Source organism: Poromitra crassiceps (genome assembly GCF_964638095.1).
Source record: "Poromitra crassiceps genome assembly, chromosome: 7".
Classification (NCBI taxonomy): Eukaryota; Metazoa; Chordata; class Actinopteri; order Beryciformes; family Melamphaidae; genus Poromitra; species Poromitra crassiceps.
The window spans coordinates 44,477,476-44,503,549 of NC_139628.1; the positions used below are offsets into that span (position 1 = coordinate 44,477,476).

At 44.5% G+C, this 26,074-nt stretch overlaps 1 protein-coding gene across 1 annotated transcript in view; it reads right to left on the reverse strand.

Annotated features, from left to right (window-relative positions):
* The window catches only part of nrxn2b (neurexin 2b), a gene marked incomplete at both ends in the record, with an annotated part of 582,739 nt that overhangs the window by 438,849 nt on the left and 117,816 nt on the right, over positions 1-26,074 (reverse strand). The gene's annotated exons all lie outside the window — the stretch shown is intronic.

Below are 26,074 nucleotides of genomic sequence, written 5' to 3' on the forward strand. Positions count from 1 at the left end.
AAGCTTCCTTTTATTTCCGCTCTTGATGCTATTTGGTCAGTACGCCCCACCAATCCACACAAGAGAAAACCTCACAGCTCCAATTTCACCGTTTTCATTTCTTATAAATATGTTTATCGGTGAGTGAGTTTTGTGATTGTGGGACCCATGACACCCATTCAAAAGATTAACGCAGGAGTTTCAACTGGAAAATAAGGGTGGCTTTCTAGATTTCTGAAAAGTTTACTTTTTGGGGGGGGGAAAGATATCGTTTTTAAATCCAATCGCAGTGCTATGCTATTCATAACATTTGGTCAGTATGCCTAGACAACTCCAGACAGGACCTCTATTTCATTTGTGCTTGTAATTGGCTCCCAAGTGCAGTGACAGTACTGTAGCCGTCGCCCATATGTAGCATTATCACATTATTAGAAACCTTTGATATACATTATTTATCTCCATCATTAAGAGACCTTGGAGAACGAGGAGGCCACGAATGCATCTCATCTCATAACAATACTCAGGTCCTTTTTTGCCGACTCCCCCGCGAACACAGAGCCGACCATTACCTTCCATTAATTGCTCTATTAAGAATCACTATCTCACTCTCGAGTCCTCACTTGCCCCTCTCTCTCTCTCCATTGTTTGTGTTGCCTCGATCTCAAGCTGCCTCTAATTGACACAAATTGAATAGTTGTTGATGAGGGAGATGAGAACAAACACACGCACGCACGCGCACGCACACGCACACACACACACAAGTACGTATGCTGTAGGCTGCTTGAATGAGTGGCTGTCAGGCGACGGCTGCGTGTGTTATAGGGGGAAGCTGGGACAATGGCTGCCAGCAGGAACATGGGGGAACCTGTGATGGCTAATTACAGAGGCGCTGCGATCTGCAAAGACGCCACAACAAGACGATTGGTGTAGAATAAATGTTGTCGCTGCTCCGCATGCGTTAATTGGCGACACTAAATTATGAGATGAGTTGTGTAATTATCTTGCGTGTTGCGTCTCTGTGTTTCGGTCTGCGCGCGCGAGTATGTTTGAGGATAGGCGCGTGCGCGTTGATGTTTTGAATTCTGAGAGGAGAGGATTGAAGGTGACTAAATAGAGCTGTAATTATTATTTTTTTGATATTGTAATGATCTGTTTTCAGTGGCAGGTTCTCTCTCTCTCTCTCAATCTCTCTCTTTAGCTCTTGAATGTAGGCAGATACCTGAGAGAAAAAGCTGGAAGCAGTGTAATTGGAAACAATGGGAGAAAATGCAAAGTTAAATGATTACAATAAGGTCAAATGTGCTTTGTCTGCATACATTTTGCACACCGTCATCACAGTCAACGCTAATTCAAGTTACAGTTTGGGCTTTGAGTCATCAACATTCAAGTTCAAGTCCTTGTTTGTCTCTGACCAAGAGGGTTTAGGTGAGGCTAAGTGAGCCTGTGTGAATACTGTGGAACACGAGCAATGGGAGGACTTACTACTGTGTGCAGGACAGTCCAGACATGCTGTGTGTCATGGTTTGGGGAAGACAACATGTGTACAATAGGAATAGGGGGAAATGTGTTGGACAAAATTCAAAATGGTGGAAAATCTAGTTAAATTTAACCGCCTATATCAATAGATGCATCCAGGGCAAAAATAATTTTGGTTGTAGGTTCAAAAGTTATGGCCGTACTGTGCAGTAGCTTTGACGTTGTAGCATGTTTTCCGCTAATACACCTTGCTAAGATCCAGCAGTCTGGACAGGTGCCAGTGTTTGGTAGTGACACACTCAAGAGAGTGGCTAGAGTGACACGGACAGGCATCATTACCCACTTTCATGCCTCCATTCTCCCCCTCTCTGAAACGCCGCTCTGCATCCATCTCCACCAATGCTGCATGCACTCTGCCCCTTTCTATTGCCTTTTTACTTTGTTTTCTCACTGTGCTATCTTCTGTCTTCTTCTCTGTTTTCTGCATAGCCTACCTGTCTCTATCTCCCCCCACCCTCTGTGCTATCTTTTGTCTTCTTCTCTGTTTTCTGCATAGCCTACCTGTCTCTATCTCCCCCAGCCTCTGTGCTATCTTCTGTCTTCTTCTCTGTTTTCTGCATAGCCTACCTGTCTCTATCTCCCCCACCCTCTGTGCTATCTTCTGTCTTCTTCTCTCTTTTCTGCATAGCCTACCTGTCTCTATCTCCCCCACCCTCGGTGCTATATTTTGCCTTCTTCTCTGTTTTCTGCATAGCCTACCTGTCTCTATCTCCCCCACCCTCTGTGCTATCTTTTGCCTTCTTCTCTGTTTTCTGCATAGCCTACCTGTCTCTATCTCCCCCCACCCTCTGTGCTATCTTTTGTCTTCTTCTCTCTTTTCTGCATAGCCTACCTGTCTCTATCTCCCCCACCCTCTGTGCTATATTCTGTCTTCTTCTCTCTTTTCTGCATAGCCTACCTGTCTCTATCTCCCCCCACCCTCTGTGCTATCTTTTGTCTTCTTCTCTGTTTTCTGCATAGCCTACCTGTCTCTATCTCCCCCCACCCTCTGTGCTATCTTTTGCCTTCTCTGTTTTCTGCATAGCCTACCTGTCTCTATCTCCCCCCACCCTCTGTGCTATCTTTTGTCTTCTTCTCTGTTTTCTGCATAGCCTACCTGTCTCTATCTCCCCCCACCCTCTGTGCTATCTTTTGCCTTCTGTTTTCTGCATAGCCTACCTGTCTCTATCTCCCCCACCCTATGTGCTATCTTTTGCCTTCTCTGTTTTCTGCATAGCCTACCTGTCTCTATCTCCCCCACCCTCTGTGCTATCTTTTGTCTTCTTCTGTTTTCTGCATAGCCTACCTGTCTCTATCTCCCCCACCCTCTGTGCTATCTTCTGTCTTCTTCTCTGTTTTCTGCATAGCCTACCTGTCTCTATCTCCCCCCACCCTCTGTGCTATCTTTTGTCTTCTTCTCTGTTTTCTACATAGCCTACCTGTCTCTATCTCCCCCACCCTCTGTGCTATCTTTTGTCTTCTTCTCTGTTTTCTACATAGCCTACCTGTCTCTATCTCCCCCACCCTCTGTGCTATCTTTTGTCTTCTTCTCTGTTTTCTGCATAGCCTACCTGTCTCTATCTCCCCCACCCTCTGTGCTATCTTTTGTCTTCTTCTCTGTTTTCTGCATAGCCTACCTGTCTCTATCTCCCCCCACCCTCTGTGCTATCTTTTGTCTTCTTCTCTCTTTTCTGCATAGCCTACCTGTCTCTATCTCCCCCCACCCTCTGTGCTATCTTCTGTCTTCTTCTCTCTTTTCTGCATAGCCTACCTGTCTCTATCTCCCCCACCCTCTGTGCTATCTTTTGTCTTCTTCTCTGTTTTCTGCATAGCCTACCTGTCTCTATCTCCCCCCACCCTCTGTGCTATCTTTTGTCTTCTTCTGTTTTCTGCATAGCCTACCTGTCTCTATCTCCCCCCACCCTCTGTGCTATCTTTTGTCTTCTTCTCTGTTTTCTGCATAGCCTACCTGTCTCTATCTCCCCCCACCCTCTGTGCTATCTTTTGTCTTCTTCTCTCTTTTCTGCATAGCCTACCTGTCTCTATCTCCCCCCACCCTCTGTGCTATCTTTTGCCTTCTTCTGTTTTCTGCATAGCCTACCTGTCTCTATCTCCCCCACCCTCTGTGCTATCTTTTGTCTTCTTCTCTCTTTTCTGCATAGCCTACCTGTCTCCATCTCCCCCCACCCTCTGTGCTATCTTTTGCCTCATCTGTTTTCTGCATTTTTTTTGAGTGAGTTGGTCCTCAGGAACCTGAGTCTCTCCATCTGTATAACTATGAAGTAGCTCCATTATGAGTGAAGCTTGCTAGACTGCTGTGTTTCTGCCAGTGCTCGCCTGCTGCAGCAGCCTGGACTGTCTGACATCCAAGCCACACACAGCTGCCACCGCCACATTACTTCCCTAAGGGGGTGTGGCCAATCAGAAAAAGGCACCTTAACGACCCAACAAAAACCTGCAACCCCATTTACATGAATTATTAAGGGTCCGTCATCTGGTACATTATCAGGCTATTATTACATTTAGTTGCTAGTGTGACTGGCATGAATTTATTAATAATAAAAAAAGACCAGAAAAACAACCTCTCTAAGCAGGGGAAGCAGCAAAGACCATAATAGTGTACTGCGTGTGCACGTTGTGTAAGCAGATGTGCACGCAGACAGTAGGTCACACACCGTCTCCATCTCCTCTCATCCTCCGGTGAAAAGGCCAGCAGTCAGCATTTGATGGCAGGGAGAGATGGAGGGAGGGAGAGGGAGGGGGAGCGCGGGGGAAATGGCCAAAGCTCAGAGTAATGCCGTAGTAAATTGTAGTGGAAGACAGGTCAGTGGGGGGGAAAAGCTAAAACACACCGCTCTATCGCAGCACTCAAGCTACCTGAGCCCATCATTTATTGAGAGTCCAGATACTGAGGAGAAGGGGAGAGGGGATGGTGGAGGACGCGGGGGGAACAGACAAAAAAGCAAGGTAGAGGTATCTTTATAGGACGGTATGATGCAATGTTTATTTACATTGTTTGATATAAATCCATGACTTGCGGTGGCTTCAGTGTTTTGTCAAAACTGCCATATTGACTCCTGAACCTGAACAGCAACAAGCAAACGCCTCACCTGAAATTGGATGTACAGTAATGATATTTAAAGCAGACCTTGGAGGATGTGACCCTTAAATGAACACTCTGCCCATTTTCAACCAGCTTTGTATCATTAGAACATCAGTAGTATATCAGAAAACTGTAAACGGTTTTGAAGTCTGTCATTTAATTTGACAGTTATTGAGTGTTAAAGTGTGGACCGACATCACTGGTCCACACTAACTCAAATAAATAACTCATTAACTCAAATCAACTCTCAATAACTGTCAAACTAGATGAATGACTTCAAAACCATTTACAGTTTGAGAGTTGATTTGAGTTAATGAGTTATTAATTTGAGTAGGGTTAGGGTGGACCAGTGATGTCACTGGTCCACACTTTAACACTCAATAACTGTCAAATTAAATGACAGACTTCAAAACCGTTTACAGTTTCCTGATATACTACTGATGTTCTAATGATACAAAGCTGGTTGAAAATGGGCGGAGTGTTCCTTTAAGTGGCAGTTATCGTTTCTGTGTCCGCCAGTCCGCGGGGGTCCAGTGGGGTCTGCTTGACTTACATCAGAGGTCATCAGAGGGTGTAGGCGAAGGCTCTGTGCGGACAACCGTGTACCTCCAATCTTTTTGTGACGCCGTGGACGAGTCCACATGGCCACTACGCTACTAGGGCACAACTGTGCATGTGCTGGAAAACAAAAACAGACACTGAATTTGTAGAGAGACATTTTTGTACTGTGGTGACGTTAGCTTTAGGTTGGATATTCGACAGACATCGGGAGTGAATGTCTGTTGAATATCCAACTTAGAAATATCTTCACCGTGGTCATTTTTGCAGCTCTCAAGCCGGTTAGTTTTGCTGTATTCTTCATTACAGAGGCTATACTGTACATTTAAACTACACTAGTTCTACTCAAACACTCATAGCTCTCTCCTTTTAGCAACTTTCTCGCTAATCCCAGTTGTTTACCTGCTTTTCAGATCTGCTAGTTTGGCTACTTGGCTTCTCTCTCTCCCGTGCGTCCTCCCGGGACTATAACCAAGGCAATACTCTGCCACCAACATCGTCCACATCGCTAAAGTCTGCAGATGAACTCCCCGATCTGTCGTTTCATATACATAACCCGCAACATTTTATTCACAATCCATCTCCATATTCCGGTGAAACCCTTAAGGCGACGTAAAGTACCAATGCATTTCGGTATTTCACTTTCACGGGGTAAAACTAGCCCAAAGTACTTCATCTTCAAGAGAAAAAGTGCCGGTAAGACAATGTTCCCTTATGAGTTGCTGCTACTACAGTACTGTATATCATGTAAAGGTTAATAATATAGCGTTGGAAGGCACTTTATGTGGTTTGTTTTGGGAGTCCATAGGCTATGGCTACATCAATAAAACAGCAACGGCATGGGTAAGATAATACATATAGAAATATTCAATCTTATTGAAATTGTTTTATGTAATTGTTTATTACATTGATGGTGGTGAACAGTAATTGGTTGGGCCGTGTGATAAAATTATACCTTTTGCACTTCTTTTTGCAGCCAGTGGAGTCACCCCCTGCTGGCCATTAGAAAGTATGCACATTTAAACCACTTTCGCATTGGTCTCATTTTTCAACGGCGGAGGTTGCTCCTTGGGAAGGATACGGTGATGATGATGGCAGCAACACCAAACACGCTGGCGATGATGAAGATCAGGGTGATGGTCTCACCCCCTCCTGAGCCTTTCTGCGCTCTCCCCTCGCCCTCCACGGGTTCCACCATTCGGCAGGAAGCCTTGAGGAACGAGCGCCGCGCAACGAGGCCGAAGCAACCCGCGCGAGACATTTATACAACGTGACGCTAGCGCTAATCCAGTTATGCTGCATGTGATTTATTTGTGTTATTATTATGCAAATAGATCGAGGCGCTGCTTCGGCAGATCTTCATCACGTCCCCTCCTCCTCTCTGCCACTTGCAATCCAAACCCAGGTGCAAACCGAAGAGGACATTGAATGGACACCAACTTCTCCTCACTTTTTTGTTTCCTTCTCTCTCTCTCTCTGTTAGACTTCAGCCCATCTACACACAACCACATCCAGTGCAGTGTTCATGCTCCAGATGCCTTATGCTAACAAGTCTCCAAGGAACGCCGCTATGAGGACACTAAATGTTGAACAAGACGAAGCAGTTTCTTCTCCGGGGGAGCCGGAAGAGGGACAACTGAAAAGGTCCTCCCACATGCACCTCAAAAATATATCCATCAATCTTAATGAGTCATAACATGGAAAAAATATGTCAATGAGTGAGGTAATTCTACTTGTCTCAGGAATATTCTTGCATCTAATGTCATTTTCCTGATACTGTACTAGTGAAGTGATCTGCATTATTCTGCCTCATTGTCGAGATGCTGCATATTCTCTCTATCTAGGGATGAACCGATATGAACATTTTGGGGTGGCTGTAGCTCAGGAGGTAGAGCGGGTTGTCCACTAATCATTTTAGACAAAATATGTCGGTGGTTCGATCCCCGCCTCCTCCAGTCCGCATGTCAAAGTGTCCTTGGGTGAGATACTGAACCCCAAATTGCTCCCGATGGTGTGCCAGCCCAGCACCCTGCACCCAGCACCCCGGTGTGTGAATGTCTGTGTGAAAGGGTGAATGTACCTACTGATTAAGTGCATGCCATTTGCCATTTTGGCTGATCCCGATAACCGGTATTAACATTGCTGTTGATACCCGATATTTACCTAGGTTGATATGATCTATATAAAAACACATTTGTATGATAATCAAAAAAATTTACATACTAAAACACATGTAAACACTGAAATTGAAAAAGTAATTTCTTGCTTTATTTCCAAAACATTTGGAGGAGCCCATAATTCATAGATTTAGCACATTGTGTCTTCTCAATACCAAACACCATCTCAAATAAAGATCTTTGGAGCAGGACAGGAACAGTGACCATGCAAGAGATAATCCAGGTGCGCTGATAGAGATGGCTTGGACATGTTCTTCGCATGCCACCCAACTCGCTATCTAGAACAGCTCTACGCTGGACACCCCAGGGGAAAAGAAACCTCGCTATCTAGAACAGCTCTACGCTGGACACCCCAGGGGAAAAGAAAGCATGGGCGACCCAAAGACACCTGGCACAGAACAGTTGAGAAAGAGCTGAAAGGCAAAGAGCTAACTCTGGAGACAGCTCCAGGAGCAGCAGACAGATCCCTTGCCAGACGGCACACAGAGAGTGAGTGAGAGAGTGACTCAATATGAAAATCTTTAGCGATACCAATATTAACATTGCTGTTAATTTGCTCATTGATTGCCGATATATTGTGCATCTCTCTCCATCTCTATTGTGTGAAAATATGTGATCAGACTAAGGCCCGGGTCTCTATAGTATTATCTTTTTGTGTGTATCTGTGTCTCTTTGAGTTTGAGGTCGTTTTCCAAGTGGAGCGTCAGCTTAACTTAACCAACACTTGAAACCCTTAAAGGTAAATGGTGAATGGTAAATGGACTGCATTTATATAGCGCTTCTATCCAAAGTGCTTTACAATGTGACTACTTCACCCATTCACACACCAATGGCGGCAAGCTACCACGCAGGGTGCTGGCACAGCCATTGGGAGTCATTTGGGGTTCAATATCTTGCCCGAGGAGGACACTTCGACTTGCGGAGCGGAGGAGCCCGGGGATCGAACCACCGACCTCTTATGTCCAAAGCGATTACTGATCAACCTCCTGCCTTTCCCTTCCGTTGCTTTGCTGACTGAAGACTAGATGAAAGGGAGGTGTGAAAGGATTTTGGTCCCACGGACAAAGAGTGTCTCCAGTATGAGGACACCTGTCCTGTCCTTCACTTAATAGGTCCACGCCGTCCTCTTGTTACGGGCGCCCCGCAGAGGCCGATTTTAACGGCTATTCAACTGTGAAGCAATGTTATGCAGTGAGGGAGGCAATAATAAGGAGCACGGGAGGAGAGGACGGATAAATCTATTCTTCTAACATAATGGAATAGACCTGGCATTGTGGTAATGACATTTCCTCTCCACACAATATAATGGAAGGACAGAGAAAAACCCCTCCGGATGTAACAATGTACAGCGTCAGAGGATATGAATAGTCAGTGTTTTACATCCGCTCAGGCGCTTCAGTTTGAAAGACTGGAAAATGTCACCGGGTTGGTGACGATGCGCCCGAGAGGCCAGAGGCTCGTCATGCATGGTGCTGCTGACAATGTGTACGACAAGTATCTGAAGCAAACCATTGCTGTGTCATTGTAATACTGTGTCAAGGCCGCAGGCGAGGGTGTGTTACAAGCACCCCACATGTACCCCAAAAAAATGAGTTATTTTAACCCATTGATACCTGATGCAGCATTTGCGTGTATATCCCTCATTTGTGTGCGTATCCCTTTAAGACCGCGAACCGCGTTAACGCGGTTCGCAGTCTTAAAGGGATACGCACACAAATGCTGCATCAGGTATCAATGGGTTAAGGAATGAGTACTTTTTCATGTTGCTTTTTTTAAACTGTACTTCTACTCTTTACTCTGGTATATTTCTGAGCCAATAATCAACTTTTTATTTCACTACATTTGCCATTCATACCTTCGTTATAAACGTGAGAACAGACCAAGGATTTTTTTTTTTTTTTTTTTGCGAGATCATTTAATTTGTCGACTCTGGGACAGATTGGGACATGGACAAAGAGAAGGGTACTGTAGGTGAGGAGGAAAAAAAGTTGAATCAAGTGCTGTTTTTTTGTCCCCCCCCCTATTTTGCAGTGACCTGCACACCCTAAAAATATTAAAGTGGAAAGTGATTTGTACTGTGTAATTTATTGACTTTTTTGGTTTCTTTGTTGTTGTAATTTTTTACTTTTACTTAAGTAGGTTTCTCAAATGGCAATTGTCACTTTTACTTGAGTAATTTCTTTATGGGAGTAGTTGTACTTTTACTTGAGTATAGATTTTCAGTACTCTACCCACCACTGCAAGGCCGTTGGTTGGATATGTAAGCAGCAGTTGAAAACATTTATTGTTGTGGTTCTATAACTCCTGCTAACATCCTACAAACCGCCGGAGAAAATGCGTTCAAGCTTCCTGTCCTCGAGCATCAGCCTTGCTGAGGTGTCCTCGAGCAGGACACTGAATCCCTACCACCTCCAGAGATGCTGTTCATAACTGACCTCGACCTTCGCCCTCCCGCTGGAGAAAACCATCTATAAAGTATCACGTGATTATTATCATTACACATAATACACATACAGACCGCCGCACCGCCGACAACTGCAACACACAACATGTTGAAATAAGCACCTTCAGAGAGGTTTCTGCCTCCACCCTTGGGTGCCACTGGTCAATAGTCAATCATTATACACAGGTGTTTGGATCAATGGCAGTTCAATTTGGAGTCGTGCACCACGCATGGCCAACACCGTTTAAAACATCAAATTAGAGAGGCGTCACGCGTCAAAACGTGCCAAACGCAGGGACACATCCAATCATCTAAGAAGCCCATTCTGCTTGGAGATAACCTGCTGAGAGACAAGATAGCAGTAAATGAATGTGATACTTGAGTCTGTCAGCTCTGTATATTTATGTAAATTGCAGCCATTTTGTTTGTGTGTGCTCTTTCACTATAGTATATGAGCAGCAGAAGTAGAAAATCATTTGACATTGATTTGATAAATGCAAAGACAACTTGAGAAGCGCACAAATTACCGTAAATTCCGGACTATAAGACGCACCGGTCTATAAGCCGCGGGACCAAAATTGACTATTTTTTTCTTCTATAAGCCGCACCGGTCTATAAGCCGCGGGTGTTTTGATGTTTAATTACCATATGAAAGGGTTCGTGCACAGAGAGGAATGTCGGGAAACAGATGGCTGTTTGGGGAAGCTCCCATTTATTAACATTTCAACAAAACAAAACAAAAGTCAGGTCACTAATCCCCAGACAAAATCACACAACAATAGGCTATATGTGCAGCAAACGGCTGTAACCAGAGAAGTCAAGTCACTAACCCTCGTCTTCCTCTTCTTCCTGCGTACTGAAACCACCAAAGTCCTCATCTTCAGTGTCGGAAACGAACAGGTTCAGGGTGGCTTCGTCAACCACTCTCCTCTCTCCTTCATTGTCACTCAAAACCAACGAACTCCTCTTCGTCACTGTCGGCATCGAACAGCCTCTGAAGCCTCTGACGGCCCTCAGCGCCAGCTGTGGCGGCGTCATCCTCTTCATCCCGCAGCAGTCCAGCGTTTTGGAACCCCTTGGTGATTGTGGATGTTTTCACACTCCTATAATATTCCGCTTCTACTGCTCGTCTTGTTGTGAATATTCCTTGATCTTCCTTTGTGTGAATTCGCCGAAGTTTGTGATTTTCTCCTGGTAGTCGGGGGAGGGAGTTGGCCGAGTGGCCGTTTGCTTACCGTAATTACCATATGTAAGTGGTCACGCACAGAGGGGATTGTCGGGAAAGAGATGGCTGTTTGAGGAAGCTCCCATTTACCGTATTACCGTAACATTTCAACAAAACAACATAACACAACACCACCGTTGTTTATTTTTACAGTGCACACAGTGTCCGCGGTGTGGTGAAAAGAGGGCAAGAGAGGAAATTAAAACAGAAGTGGATTTATAGTTAGAAAGAGTGCTAAAGAAGAGAGAATTCCGTTTTTTATTTTTTTATTTTAGTTACTCACAGTACTATTGACCAGTCCAACTCAAAAGATATTCGGCAGTTTCACTTTGAGCTCTTGTTCCGCCGCTGTCCATCAATGGTTATGACGAGTCTCGCTGGGTACAGTACGCCAAAGCGATATCCATTGACTCGATGATGCTGTTGTATGTTGCGCGTTTCTGTTGCACCAACGCGGACGGTGAGGGGCTTCTTCCCCGCAGCCTGGAGGATGAGTTGACGGTCGGGCCAGCGGAGTAGGCAGATGAAGATGGCCCTCGGTGGCAGGCCGGGGTCTGGACGTGGCCGAGGCGCCCGGTGTGCCCTGTCCACCTCTGGTGGTTTCTCGCCTTCCTTCAGGTCCAGGATGTAACACAGGATTTTGCCACGAAAGCGTCCATGTCACCCATCTCAGCTCCCTCTTTTACATTGATCAGGCGAATGTTATTTCTTTTACTCCTGCTGATTAAGTCATCAACCTGCGTGTGCAGGGTTTCGATTTTGCATTTGATCCATTTTCGGACTCACTGTGTTGTTTTTGTCCTCCAGTGCGCGGATGCGCTTTTCCGCATTATAAACTCTGTTCACGGTTGCCTTAGTTTCTTTAGTGAGTGAGTGGATGGACTTCTGCACGTTTTCAAACTTGTTTTCAAGCTGCTCAAAACCTCTGAGCGATGTCGGACTTAATCGATAGTGTTTCACGGAGTAAAAGTTTAGCCCAAGCCGTGTATCTCCAGCCTCCAGCAGGTGAGTCATTTCCTCATTCATGGCGTGATTGCTTCGTCTTTTTCTTTCTGCTTACCTGTGTTGTGTTATGTTATGTTATGTTATGTTGTTAAAAGAGGGCAAGAGAGGAAATTAAAACAGAAGTGGATTTATAGTTAGAAAGAGTGCTAAAAAAGAGAGATTTTTTTTTTTTTTTTGGAAAAAATCCATAGATAAGCCGCACCGTTATATAAGCCGCAGGGGCCAAAAAACGGGAAAAAAGCCGCGGCTTATAGTCCGGAATTTACGGTAAGCGTTTTTGCTAATTAACAAATTATAGTCTATGGAACATGAATTAAACATGCGCTTGCCTAGTGTTCTTATTGGGTTGGACTTTTCTTTTTTTAAAGATGGCAGCATCCACACATCCAAGAATAGCAAGCTTAATTATGAATGAGTAGGTTGCATTATGAGAATTAGAATGATCTAGCTTTTCCCCATTTTTAAATTAATTGCCTATTTTTTATTATCTAGATTTCAATGTGCCTTAATAATGATCCAAAAACTATCACATTTACAGTTCATATTAAATTGACAGTAAATAACTTTGAGGGGATGAGACCTATTGAAATAATGTTAAGGGGCCATGGACAATGGAATGGGATTTCTAACCTGTTACACCTTTTGAGTAATAAACCCACGGATTTGTGTTGTGTTAACTTAAGACAGCGCCACCTAATATGCTGCCATTGCAGGAACGTTCTTTCGTACAACAATAAACACCGCTCACAAGTGATCACATGCTTGTGAGATTGAAAATCTAAGTAAAAAATTATAAATAAATAAATAAATAAATAAATAAATAAATAAATAAATAAATAAATAAATAAATAAATAAATAAATAAATAAATAAAATTCCAGGATGCATTCAGCTTTGTGTGAATGGGTTTCCTCTGGGATAGTTTGTACCCTCCATTGTGGCGACTGTTGCCTTATCGCTTGGAGACGGCGTGGCCTTGGTGGGGACACGGGAGAGAGACAATAGCTCAAATTAGTGTTGTCGCCGGTCTGCTATGGGCTTTGCAGAGGTTTTTGGTATTGTGGCAGGATTAGCGAATAGCTTAGCTTGGTTTGTCAGGCACTGATATTAGCCAGAAAGAAGAGGAAATAAAAGCTTTTGGGGTGATCAAACGGCTAATCTCAATTTTACCGCTGGCAAGTGCACAGCTCGTTAAAATGTGTGTACCTGTTTTTCTGTCTCTCCTCCTCCTCCTCTCCCTCCCTCGCCAAACCTCTCCTCCACATTGTGTTTCAATTAGTTCTGCTTTTGTCGAAAAATAGAAGATGTTCAATGTCATCTCTTCACAATTTTACAGGACGACGCTTCATTAGCAAATGCCTTTAAAAGGAAAGGACAGGCAATGTCTGAGTAAGACATAGCAAATTATTTCCTCCCTGTATCTTAAAAAAAAAACTTTGTTAGGTTTATTCTACTGTTGTTGTTTTCTTCATTGCCCATCAACATATTTATTTAATAATGGTATTAACATTTTGACATCGTCATGTTATTTCGCATAATGGAGCTGGGTATTCCCCTCAGGGCAATGATGTAGTTGCGTTTGCTTCCTCTTCCACATGACAACACTGTTTACTTCAACTTACTTCAACAATAAATTAATCTCCCCATCCCCAATGCCCCAGGGCAGAGACTGGGACTCTGTCCTGGCTGTGAGTGAGCACCGTCTTGATGAAACACTAAACTGAGGTCCTCCAGACTCTCTGATCCTATCGGCGCTCTTCACAAGAGTAGGGGTGTAACCCCGGTGCCCTGGCTACATTCCCACACAGGCTGTCCTTCCATCATGGCCACCTAATCACAACTTGTTCTCTTTGGCTCTTTCAGTCCTCAACTCACCTCTGTGATACAGTAGCTGATGTGTGGTGAGCGTTCTGTCGCTAACTGGCTACCGGGCATCACCCAGGTGGCTGCTACACATTGGTGGTGGATGAGTTGAGTCCCCCCCCCCCATATATTATGTGAAGTGCTTTGAGTACTTAGAAAAGTGCTGTAGAAATTGAATACATTATTATTATTATCATTAACTTCAGCTTTGCAGGCGGCAAAAACACACAACACTACAGCAACAACAACAAGAATAGCATAACATGCAGTCATCAGCTTGGTTTGGCTCAAGTTAGATCAGTCACTATTTCTCTGCACACTTTTCCTACAAACTGAGAAACTATTTAATGTGTAATATGTATACATTACATTCTAGTCTGGCTCCATTGATAATGAAATGAGGATTGACTTTGTAGACTTACAAACTCTTGCGGTGCTTGTTCAGTGTCACTGTATGGTATTGCCATCGGTTTGGTGAAAGAAAATGTGCTCAAAATGTGCTCACAGCCCCAGAAAATTCACTTTGGCACTCTCAAAGTCACCTCGCTGTTTTTCCCAGTTCATTTTCAATAGAGCTGTATATCGTAGTGACATTACAGAATAGGGGACAGGGCGATATGTTCTCTCACTGGCTGTAAGAGGCAGTGGATGTTCACTAATTCAACCTGAAGTGTCCTTGGTAAAAGGTGCTACTTGTAGCATTTTTAAGCATCAGTATATAATTGTCAAATGGGATACCTCGCGTAATTGCCGTAAACAAGATGGAGACACTTGGTAGTCTCTATCTCACACTAGTGGTAATGTTAGTGGTAGTTTTTCTCAAAATAAACTTTGCTTATATATATATATATATATATATATATATATATATATATACAAACACACAGACCAAGGTCTTAGCCGTGGGAGATGAAATGTTTATCAAATTAATGTGTTCCAGTCAAATGGTCAGCTGCATAGATGCAGCTGATGCATAGTTTTGAATTTGAATGCCTATTTATTTGCACGTGTACAGTTTGAATAGGTAAGGAGTTAGTCATAGGATTGTCTGTGATATTAGCCTATAGCCTCTTTTGACCTATAGTTAGCTATAGCTGCATTGTATTTTTAATAGTATCCTTCTAAAAGTTGTAGCATCACTCCTGTTCTTTTTTGTAAGCAACAGTGGCTCTGCAGGGGTAAGAATACAGTTGTTATTTTGCTAGTTGGCCGACCATTTTCTAAGCTGTTCTGCAGCCTGTCAACAGGGATGACACAGCCCCATTTCTCTGTATAGTGTATCTTCAACATGTCTGCCTGTGAGACTCGTGTTCACCATACAAAACTCAATCCATTCAGCGCCCTCCTTGGGGACTGTGTGTTGTTCCCTGATCATACTTTAGCTGACAAAGAGGGATGCCTGGACGACTTTTTACCAACTGGCAAAAACAAAGAGAAGGGAGACGGTGACACAAAACCAATTTTCCCCGGTTTCACTTCTTGGCAATTTACACTGGTAAAGCTTGGAGAAGAGGGCTGCAACTAATAATTACTAATTATTATTTTCTTTGTCGATTAATCTGTCAATTATTAATTGATTAGTTGTTTGGTCTATAAAGTGTCAGAAAATGGTGAAAAGTGTTGATCAGCCCAAGATGATGCCCTCAAATGTCTTGTTTTGTCCACAACCCAAAGATATTCAGTTTTACTGTCATAGAGAAAACCAGAAAGTTGGTTGGAATAAGGAAGAAGTTGGAATCAGAGAAATTTAACTTTTTTTTTCTTAAAAAAAAAGTACTCAAACCAATCATCAAAATAGTTGACGATTTAATCGTGGATAACTAATGGATTCAACGTTGCGGCTTGGAGAATGGTGTTTTCTGTTTGAAATGTACTCTGCAATGGTGTTAAAACAGGGCAAATAGATTCTGAGCTATGCCCCACTGATAATACTGCCTCCGTTTGATTCACAAAGCACGCAACTGCTGAACTCTTGGTGGGGGGGAGGTACAGTGTGTGAGAGCGAGGGGGAATTCTTAGCTCCCATGTTTGGTGGTACTGTATAGTGTGTTTATGTATTTGTATGTTAAGTGCACACATATCCACCGGCACACATGGCTAGCTTCACTGCATCAGTGTATATGGGCGTACACTGTTCGAGCTGCGTGTGATGTCTCGACGGGGGAATCGTCCGAGCAGAACTACAGTACAGAGCATGGTTTCAATGCACAATTAGACTAGGGAATAGAGACTTCTTCCCCCCACTAAAGGTCGCTGAACAAAGATTTACAACTATTATTCTTCCCACAAGCACGGAGCTGCCTTTGCCTCCATCCCCTGCTGGCAACAGTTCCTCAGATAAATTAAAGCACGCCTGAAAATACATAAAGAAGTTTAGAAACACAGCACCTCACAGTATAATAATAACACCCCGCAGCCTTGTGCGGTGCCCATAGTGAAAAGGTAAAATGGTCACCCTTCCTAGTGCTGGATATCGCTACTCGATCCCTTTAATATCGACTGAAATAACCAGTACCAAGTAGTATTGTAACTTCTCCAGTCAAACGGTGCCTGCATTTGTACACAGATCTAGAAAATCTTATGTATTTGTGTGGTTTTGCTCACAGCCAATCACCACTGACTTTCTTCTATTTTACATCACATCCCTGGGTATTCAGTGCACCCATTTAATAATGTATGACCAAAAAAAAATCTAATCACAAAAATAAAATGTCTTTAGTTTTTTTCACATCAAAAGTTCATTATTCAGGATTTCATTCATAACTGTAATCTACAGTATGCTGACATCAGTCAGCACCGGTCAGTACTATCAAATTTCTACCCCATTTCAGCCAATCATATCACGGCATGACAGCTGTCAATCAATCTTCATTGCGAGAAGAAAATTCTGAGCAGGCAAGATGGCTGCCAGTGCCTACATTTTCTAGCCCATAAATGTTAATATATGTAGCCAATAAGTATGTAACATACAAAATAAAACAAACGGTAATGTCTTAATTTAATGTAGAATGCAAAGACATGTAACTGGCTCGTTAACTCGCATTCCAGGAATAACGTTAACGTAACGGGCTCTTACCCCGACCCCTCAGACATTTCAATACGGCCAGCAACACTCTAGTCTCTGAAACAGCAGACCGCAGGGAGGCGGCCAGTTGCCCGGTTCTCTGCGGATCTCACTCCCACTGGATTTGGGGACAGAACATGCCATACAAGCACCAGGATTGGCCAACCCCAACTCCAGTCCCCAGAACTGTCAAATCAAATCATCGACACGCTATCAATGGCCCGCCCTCTTTCATCTCAGGCAATGTTTGTCTTCAGTCTGATACATCGTCAACCCTCTCTCAGACTCATTTCATGTGGTCTTTAAGGGTACTGGTATAGTTACTGCAGGGCTCGACATTAACGGCTGCCCGGTTGCCCCGGGCAACCAAAAAAAACATGGGGCAACCATTTCTCGGTCTTTGGTTGCCCCAGGGGCAACCACGATTTAACATGCAACAAAATATGTACAGCAGCAAACAGCAAAATATACACCAAATAAATGTTTTAATACTTGTTGTGAGTGACATATATGTGACATTTTATTGCTGTTACAATCGAAACGATGTTACTAATTACCAGTCGGAACCTACGTGATGCATGCTGCACGTGCGGTATGTTTAACGAGTACTGACTGGGACAGGTGGGGCTGCTCGCACACAATCACAGCGGCTGCAAGACGCAAGAAGAACCTCGTCCGCCCGCAGCCCCGCACAGAAACAAAGGACGAGGAAATTGTCATTGAGGTGAAATACCCGTGCGTCTTTGAACGGGACGGAAAACGAATGCTATACTGCAAAGCATGTAGCCTACAACAAGCGCTTAGGTCTCATATGCTTCCCGCATCGGCGAGTGTCCACACGGAAAAGTTAGTTAAATCAGCAGACGCGCCCCTCCACAAGGCTGCTGTGCAGACGGTTTTCGCCTGGCTGTGCACACCCCGAATTGTGTAACTACGTGGACGCGGCTGGGCGGACAAAGTGGAGTTTTCAAGACTCCAGCTCACTTCCGCGAGCAGAAACCCACACACAGTGTATAAACGCTCCACACGTTTCCTCGTCAAGATTCAGTGTCTCTCATTTCCGTGCGACAGCCCAAACTTCAAGCATAATTCCAGCATAACGCTATACTGCAAAGCATGTAGCCTACAACAAGCCTACAACATACACCTCGACCAGGACATCCTTCAAAAACGTTTTACCACCGCGTATATGTGCTGAGAAATGATTTGCATCCCTGGCCTGTCAGCCTCTCATACGGGGTGAGAGAGAGAGGGATTGCAGGGCCGCTTCTGGGCCTTTTGGGGCCCTATGCAACATCAGAGTGGGGGCCCCAAACCACTGTCATCAAAGTATCCCTGAATGAACATGAGGAGGGCAGGCCCGGCGGGCCTGACCGGGCCGGGCCTGATCGGGCAGGGCCTGACCGGGCCGGGCCCCCCCATTTAACAAACTGGCCCCCCCCATTCAATTTTTTTTTTTTTTTTTTTTTTTTTTTTGTTGCTAAAAACGTTTTTCTGTTTTAAAGTTTAACATGGAATCTGGCTGTCATTAGGCATTGATTAACTCAATGCTATTGCTAACTGTTACTTTGAACATCCATTTGCAATGATTCTGGCTGGATATTAACTATTGTAAATTTGTCACAATGAATGCAATTTGTGCACAATGTGTAAATACACTTAATATTAATTGTTTAGGCCTAATTATTTGTAAAGTCACAACACATTAGAGATGTGTGTAGTTCTTCACAGATTTAGCCTCTTCATTTTGCTCTCAAATGCACCAGGTTGACGAATTTTACTTTAAAATGTACACAATCTTCTTCCGGGGGAGAATCCCCCCGGACCCCCCTTGGGTAGCTTGGCCCCCCCAAGCTAGGGGCAGGCCCCCTCTGTAACTTGGGTCTGGAGCCGGGCCTGGAGGAGGGTAGGCTACTTAATTATCAATAACGCTTTTAATTAATAAATTAAGCACAATATGAACAATAACTGTTGAAAAATATATGAAAATGAAAGTTCACAAATATTAGTTAAATCCTTTCAGTGCAAATGCATTATAAAAACAAAAAATAAGATTTGTTTAGAAAACGAAATGACACAAATTTATTATTATTATTATTATCATTATTACTACTACTACACCCGGTGCGCACACTGAATAGGCCTATTATACTATACTATAGATTATTATACTTACTTTTCTGTCACATCGTCATTATTAAGCCGGCTTATGACTGCATAGTATCTTAATTACTCAAAATATAAAGCGACTAAAATTGGGCAACCATATTTTTATTCGGGCAACCAAAAGCTCTTGCCAGGTTGCCCCTCCGGCAACCACTTTTAAAAGTTAACGTCGAGCCCTGTACTGGTATCATCATTTTTCTAAAGATATCCTGCCATAGTCCTTACTCCTTCCCCATCCCACCCTCGTCTTTACAAAGTCTGCCTTCTGTTTCACTTGCCGAGACAAATCGTTCAATGGGGTGTCTGTAATTTTTACACATTTCGAATATGCAAATGAGGCCATTCTCGCGGCATGGCTCTGCGTGGGCAGCTGAGAGGAGCTTGTGGACGCACGCTTGGTTGGTGGCTATTTTATGAGGAGGAGGTACAACAGTCCGTTAATCACTGATGCTGGTGAGACTACAGCGGAGGAGTGGGGGGGGGGAAATGCTAACACCAGTTGTACCGCTCGGCTCGCCTCAATAAAGGGAAGACATATTGTGTTTACGTTTGGCGAAATACAGTGACAGCTGGATGTGTGTATCAACTCCGCCTGACCCCTCATTTTCTAAGGTTGTTTGTAAAGCCCTGGTGCTGGATTAGAAAGTACACAGTGGACTGAGAGAATAATAAATACCTTCAGGAAACTGTGGCGGAGATTAATGTCACATTCCAGAAGCTGGAACACTTTCTATGAAGGCCGTGTCTATAATTCATTATGAGCACAACATGTATTTATAAGGCTATATACACCTCTTTATACAACTTATAACAAGGTTTATTTAAAGAGTATTATAAGTGGTGGACATAATGTATTATAATTAACAGCAATAATAATATGCTATAGCATGAGTTTGTGAGCTTAGGAGTTTTATAATCCTTAAAAATGCATGATAATGTCTTATGAATGTGATCATAATGCATTATAGACATGACCTTCATAGAAAGTGTGACCCAAAAAAAGTTTGTTTGGCAAATATATATGAATTTAATATATGAAATATTAAATATGTAAAGTAACTTGATTCATTATTATTATTATTATTAATTATTGATGATTTATAAAGTAGTAGTAGTAGTAGTTAGTTAGGTATAACTGGGGGTCCAAAATGTCATTACCCCCAACTAATGTCAAGGCACCCCTGATGACGTGCGATGAAGGTCCCGCCCGACTGGGACTCAAACCCATAATGTCTGCTATGCCGCCGGTACCACCTCATTGACCCGGCTTCCCCTTAACGACTCTCCTGTCTGCTCTCATAGTTGATTGACAGCAGTGTTAGCCATAGGCTAGACAGCAGCCATCAATCACAAACGAAACCCTCCTAATTACAGACATCAATTGCTTCACTTTAGCAGATCATCAGGGCAGATATGCTGCAAAGAGTGCACGAATGCACAGGAGATTACTTTTATCTATCAATCTCGCACAGTGCTTGGACGCATACATATCGAACTGCAGCTTGCTGTACTCAAAAACCAAGGCTAAAAGCAATCATTCTTTGTCTGAATGCAGCTCAAGCTATGAAAGGCAGATTACACATATAATGTGAAGATTAAGCGTGAATTGGACACGTGATGGGGTTAGCTATTAGCTAACAGTTACATTTTGTCAAGTCAACAACTTTTGTTAAGGCTAGGGTTAAAGGTATAGGCAACTAAAACCTCGGCCAAATTGGTTAAGGTTACGTTTAGCCAACTTTGGTTAAGGTTAAGCAACTAAAGCAATTAGATCACGGTTAGGGTAATGATTTGGTCATGGTTAAATGAGGAAAAACGTGCTGAAAATGAAAACTTTACTCACGTGAGAAAACGTCTTGATGAGTTGTTAACTGAACCTGGGTCGTTGGAGTTCAAATGCATCTGCCCATACTGCACCGTTACCATCAAACTACTCCCTATTTCTAGTGGTGTCTCCTTCTCATTATCCATTTGTGTTTAGGGTTGGGTAATTGGTACCGACACCGGGTACCTTTGCAACCGCTACTTACAATTACAAATTACAATGCTGATGCTGGTACCTAATTTAGGTGCCATGCCCAATAAGCTACTGAGCACTACTGAACACTTAAAATACGCTTTACATTTAAAAAAGTAAAAAGCACCGTTTTTACGCTGGTACCATTTTAAAAGTATTGTTTTAGCACCGGTATCAGAAAAAATACTTGACGATACATCTCTATTTGTGTTGCACTCATTTCATCACATCTCGTGAGACCAGGCTGCTATTGACATGTCTTGTTGCTGGTAAGACTACGAGCTAAATGCCTCCTCCTGTGTCTGTGACTTAATGAGGGCGTGTTCTGCAGACTGCGCTCAGTACTAGGGCTGTTGAAACGAATTTTGATATTCGAATATTATTCGAATTTAATAATTATGAACGAAATTCGATTATTAATTTTTTTTTTAAACGAATATTTTTTTTTTTTTTTTTTTTTTTTTTTAGAACACTAGAACAGTGACAAGTTCTGACAACATACTTGAAGAAAAGAGTGTTAACTGAAGTTGACTGTTGAAGCTGCTATACTGATGTAAACCTACCTGTAGATCTTAAAATGTATGTTCATTCATTGTTAACTGAAGTTGACTGTTGAAGCTGCTATACTGAATGTAAACATGTAGCTCTTAAGTGCAATACGTGACTGATTTTTTTTTGTTCATATCTCATTGTTGTTTTGGCAAAGTTTACTTATTTGTTTATTGATAAGGAGCTCAAACAAAGGCTGTGTCTTTTTTTATTATCAATTATTTTATTTTAGCATTTCAGACAGCACCAATACATCACTGATGAATATTAACTAAGCTCTGGTTATCTAAACTATTTTCTAATGCAATGAATGTATGTACATTGTACAAGGAACATGTTTTCTTAAATAAACATCATTGCTGGACTATTTGTGATAAGCCTAATATTATTTTGAATATTCATCCACCATTCACTTTTCCATCTACATTTGGTAAAATGCTTAGAAAAAGTTTTACTTGGTCAAACCCAAAGATTCAGCTATATTTAGAATCAGAACATAACATAAGAGAAGACAACAATTCACTCAGACCAAATTTTTTTTTTTTTTTTTTTTAATTCAATTAAAAATTAATTAAAATATTCGAATATAATTCGAATATTAAAATGTATAAAGCACTGAAATTCGAATTTGATTATAGAGGGAGATTGACAGCCCTACTCAGTACCCTTGTCTGGAACCCGACATAAGGGCATTGACATCATGCCATTCTTCTACATCCTCTCATCTTATGATTAACACAGCCCTTTTAATTGCACCATGCAGGATCCAAAGGACAGAGTGGGGGCGAAATGCAAGTCCGTCTAAATCATCCCCCAAAAAAGGCTTCAGGTGCATTTTGATCTTTTGACTCTTTACAGTCTCCAGTGCCCCCGGGAGCTCCCCCCTAACTTCTGCTGTGTCTCCTGGGAGCTCCCCCCTAACTTCTGCTGTGTCTCCCGGGAGCTCCCCCCTAACTTCTGCTGTGGCCCCGCCCCGGCAGCTCGCCCTAACTTCTGCTGTGGCCCCGCCCCGGGAGCTCCCCCCTAACTTCTGCTGTGGCCCCGGCCCGGCAGCTCGCCCTAACTTCTGCTGTGGCCCCACCCCGGGAGCTCGCCCTAACTTCTGCTGTGTCTCCTGGGAGCTCCCCCCTAACTTCTGCTGTGGCCCCGCCCCGGCAGCTCGCCCTAACTTCTGCTGTGGCCCCGCCCCGGGAGCTCCCCCCTAACTTCTGCTGTGGCCCCGGCCCGGCAGCTCGCCCTAACTTCTGCTGTGGCCCCACCCCGGGAGCTCGCCCTAACTTCTGCTGTGTCTCCTGGGAGCTCCCCCCTAACTTCTGCTGTGGCCCCGCCACGGGAGCTCGCCCTAACTTCTGCTGTGGCCCCGCCCCGGGAGCTCGCCCTAACTTCTGCTGTGGCCCCGCCCCGGGAGCTCGCCCTAACTTCTGCTGTGGCCCCACCCCGGGAGCTCGCCCTAACTTCTGCTGTGTCTCCTGGGAGCTCCCCCCTAACTTCTGCTGTGGCCCCGCCACGGGAGCTCGCCCTAACTTCTGCTGTGGCCCCGCCCCGGGAGCTCGCCCTAACTTCTGCTGTGGCCCCGCCCCGGCAGCTCGCCCTAACTTCTGCTGTGGCCCCACCCCGGGAGCTCGCCCTAACTTCTGCTGTGTCTCCTGGGAGCTCCCCCCTAACTTCTGCTGTGGCCCCGCCACGGGAGCTCGCCCTAACTTCTGCTGTGGCCCCGCCCCGGGAGCTCGCCCTAACTTCTGCTGTGGCCCCGCCCCGGGAGCTCGCCCTAACTTCTGCTGTGGCCCCGCCCCGGGAGCTCCCCCCTAACTTCTGCTGTGGCCCCGCCCCAGGAGCTCCCCCCTAACTTCTGCTGTGGCCCCGCCCCTGGGAGCTCGCCCTAACTTCTGCTGTGGCCCCGCCCCGGGAGCTCCCCCCTAACTTCTGCTGTGGCCCCGCCCCAGGAGCTCCCCCCTAACTTCTGCTGTGGCCCCGCCCCTGGGAGCTCGCCCTAACTTCTGCTGTGGCCCCGCCCCTGGGAGCTCGCCCTAACTTCTGCTGTGGCCCCGCCCCGGCAGCTCGCCCTAACTTCTGCTGTGGCCCCGCCCCTGGGAGCTCGCCCTAACTTCTGCTGTGGCCCCCGCGGTAGCTCTTCTGCGGTGTCTTGCACAACAACCCTCAGTAGCCTCAGGAGCCCCCTCCAAACCCAAGGACATGACACAGACAGCATCTAAGTGCATCACCCGTAGCAAATCCTCATATTGGCACAGACAGGCACTTGATGGAGTTTAGCATTGGTCTCTGTGAAGCTGCCCTGTCTCCCCTGTGGCCCATTGCCAAACTCCTAGTTTCTTTCTTGCAATTCTTTAGGAGGCATCTCATCCTCCATCTCTCTTTCTCCAATTATTTCCATGCTGTCACTCCTTTGCTCCACAGCCAGCCTCTCTCTCAAGCATCCAAATGGCACATCAGAACTTGACTTCTAAAGCCTACAATTACCTGGGCCTGTTTCTCAGCAGACCAGAGGTATCCATTTACACCAAAGTGGCTGGTAACCATTGCTATCATTTGGGGACGCTTCACGAGGGCAGGGTATTTTAAAGTCAAAGAAGTAAAGGTGTCTCCATCAAAACATAGTCGTCATGTTGCAGGTGAGAGTTAAGTGTAACCGATGTGATGTTTCCCCCCCAGAGACAGGCAGCTCAATGGAAAACAAGCAAGGGGACGTGACAAGGAGGAACGGGCACAAGAATGGAGTGATAAGCGGTTAATGTTTTTAGTATATATTTTTTTCCACCTTGGTCTCCAACTTTAGTTTTAGTTGGGCCATATTGGGATAATGATTGGCTGAGGATACCGTTCAGGCTATTGCCCTGTTCCTGCAAAGCCAACATCTGCAGAAAGAGGGGGGGATCATCTTTCAAGGCGGAACGGATAGGCTAGCGCAGATGCTGCCGGGCTTTGGTTCAGTTTTATTTCGCCCCCTGTCCACTCTTGTTTGGCAGGCGGATTTAGACTTGGCAGCACCACTTAGGTTCCTCTGAGAGAGAGCATCCTGGGCTCCTGCACTGCAATAGCCAACAGCTGAGGGCTGAGCCCACCACACATCCACAAATAGTGTAGGTGTGCACACATGCACATGTAAAGGCACGCGCAAAAAAAACCCATTAAAGCTGAGCAATTCCTGTGAGTTATGCAAAGAGAATGGAATACAGTACAAAAAGCAAAGGTTGACCATGCTAAGGTAGAACTATGTAATTTGTGTTTGTAGCACACACAAAAAAGAAACAATAATAATAATAATTTGTATGTCTATTAGTGATGTTAATGATTAATCAACAATGGATTAATCGCCATTAAGAATTTGACCGATCAAACATATATTAACCGATTAAAGGAGAATTTCGTTTTTTTTTTAACCTGGACCCATCTCCTGGCATTAATTATGATTTGGCCACTCACCAGGCGATCTCCGCGGCGTTTCTGGCCGTCCTAGCGCTGTTTTGACATCAATAGCGTCCAAGTCAGTTGTAAAATGGAGCTGACTTGGGGCCAAGTGTGAGCCTGTCTTTCCTGCATCTAAATAGCTATTTTTATTCCCGTTTTCGCCAAATATCGTCATAATCTGATCCCTCAAGAACCACCACAGTGATATTTCGCCAAAGGCTGTTTCCTGGAGTTGCACAGGGATCAAATTACCTCAAACGTGATCTCGTCACCAAGTCTCGTGAAGTCCCGCGATACTTTCCTGCCGACTGGCCAAGTACAGGAGGACGCTTTGCGGTGGTGGTTTTAGCGCAACCTATGTGGGGTTTGGCATAACCTTCGTTATTTCGAATCCCACATAGGAATCCCCCTTGACCAGCTCCACGACAATGAAGTCGCTCCCGTCTCCGGAGTTGAAGAGCATCAGGCCGTCGGGCGTGGTGGTCTTGAACTGGAAGAAGAGGTGCATGGAGGCGTAGGCCTGTAGCGTGGCTAGCGCTAAGTAGCTGCCTTTCGTTCGAAACGTCACCGGATCGGCGATGATGTGGCGCATGCCGAAGCGGGCGTTCAGCTCGCAGTAGGAGATGTCTCCGTTTTTGCACTGGTCCAGGTAGGGCAAGCCGTTGAAGGTCAAGCCCTGGAGGTGACCGATGAAGTTGGAGGGCACCACGGAGATGAAGCGCCGCTCGGTCATGATGCCCGACTCGATGTTGTGAAACTCGAGTCGCGTGTGGGCACCGGTCATCTGGCCAGAAACGCCAGAAACGCCGCGGAGATCGCCTGGTGAGTGGCCAAATCATAATTAATGCCAGGAGATGGGTCCAGGTTCAAAAAAAGCGAAATTCTCCTTTAATCGACAATGTAGGGTAGACTATGTGCTATGTTCTAATGTTCTAACCCAAAAAGACGACAGTATTCATTGTTAACATTGGATGTAGTATTGTAG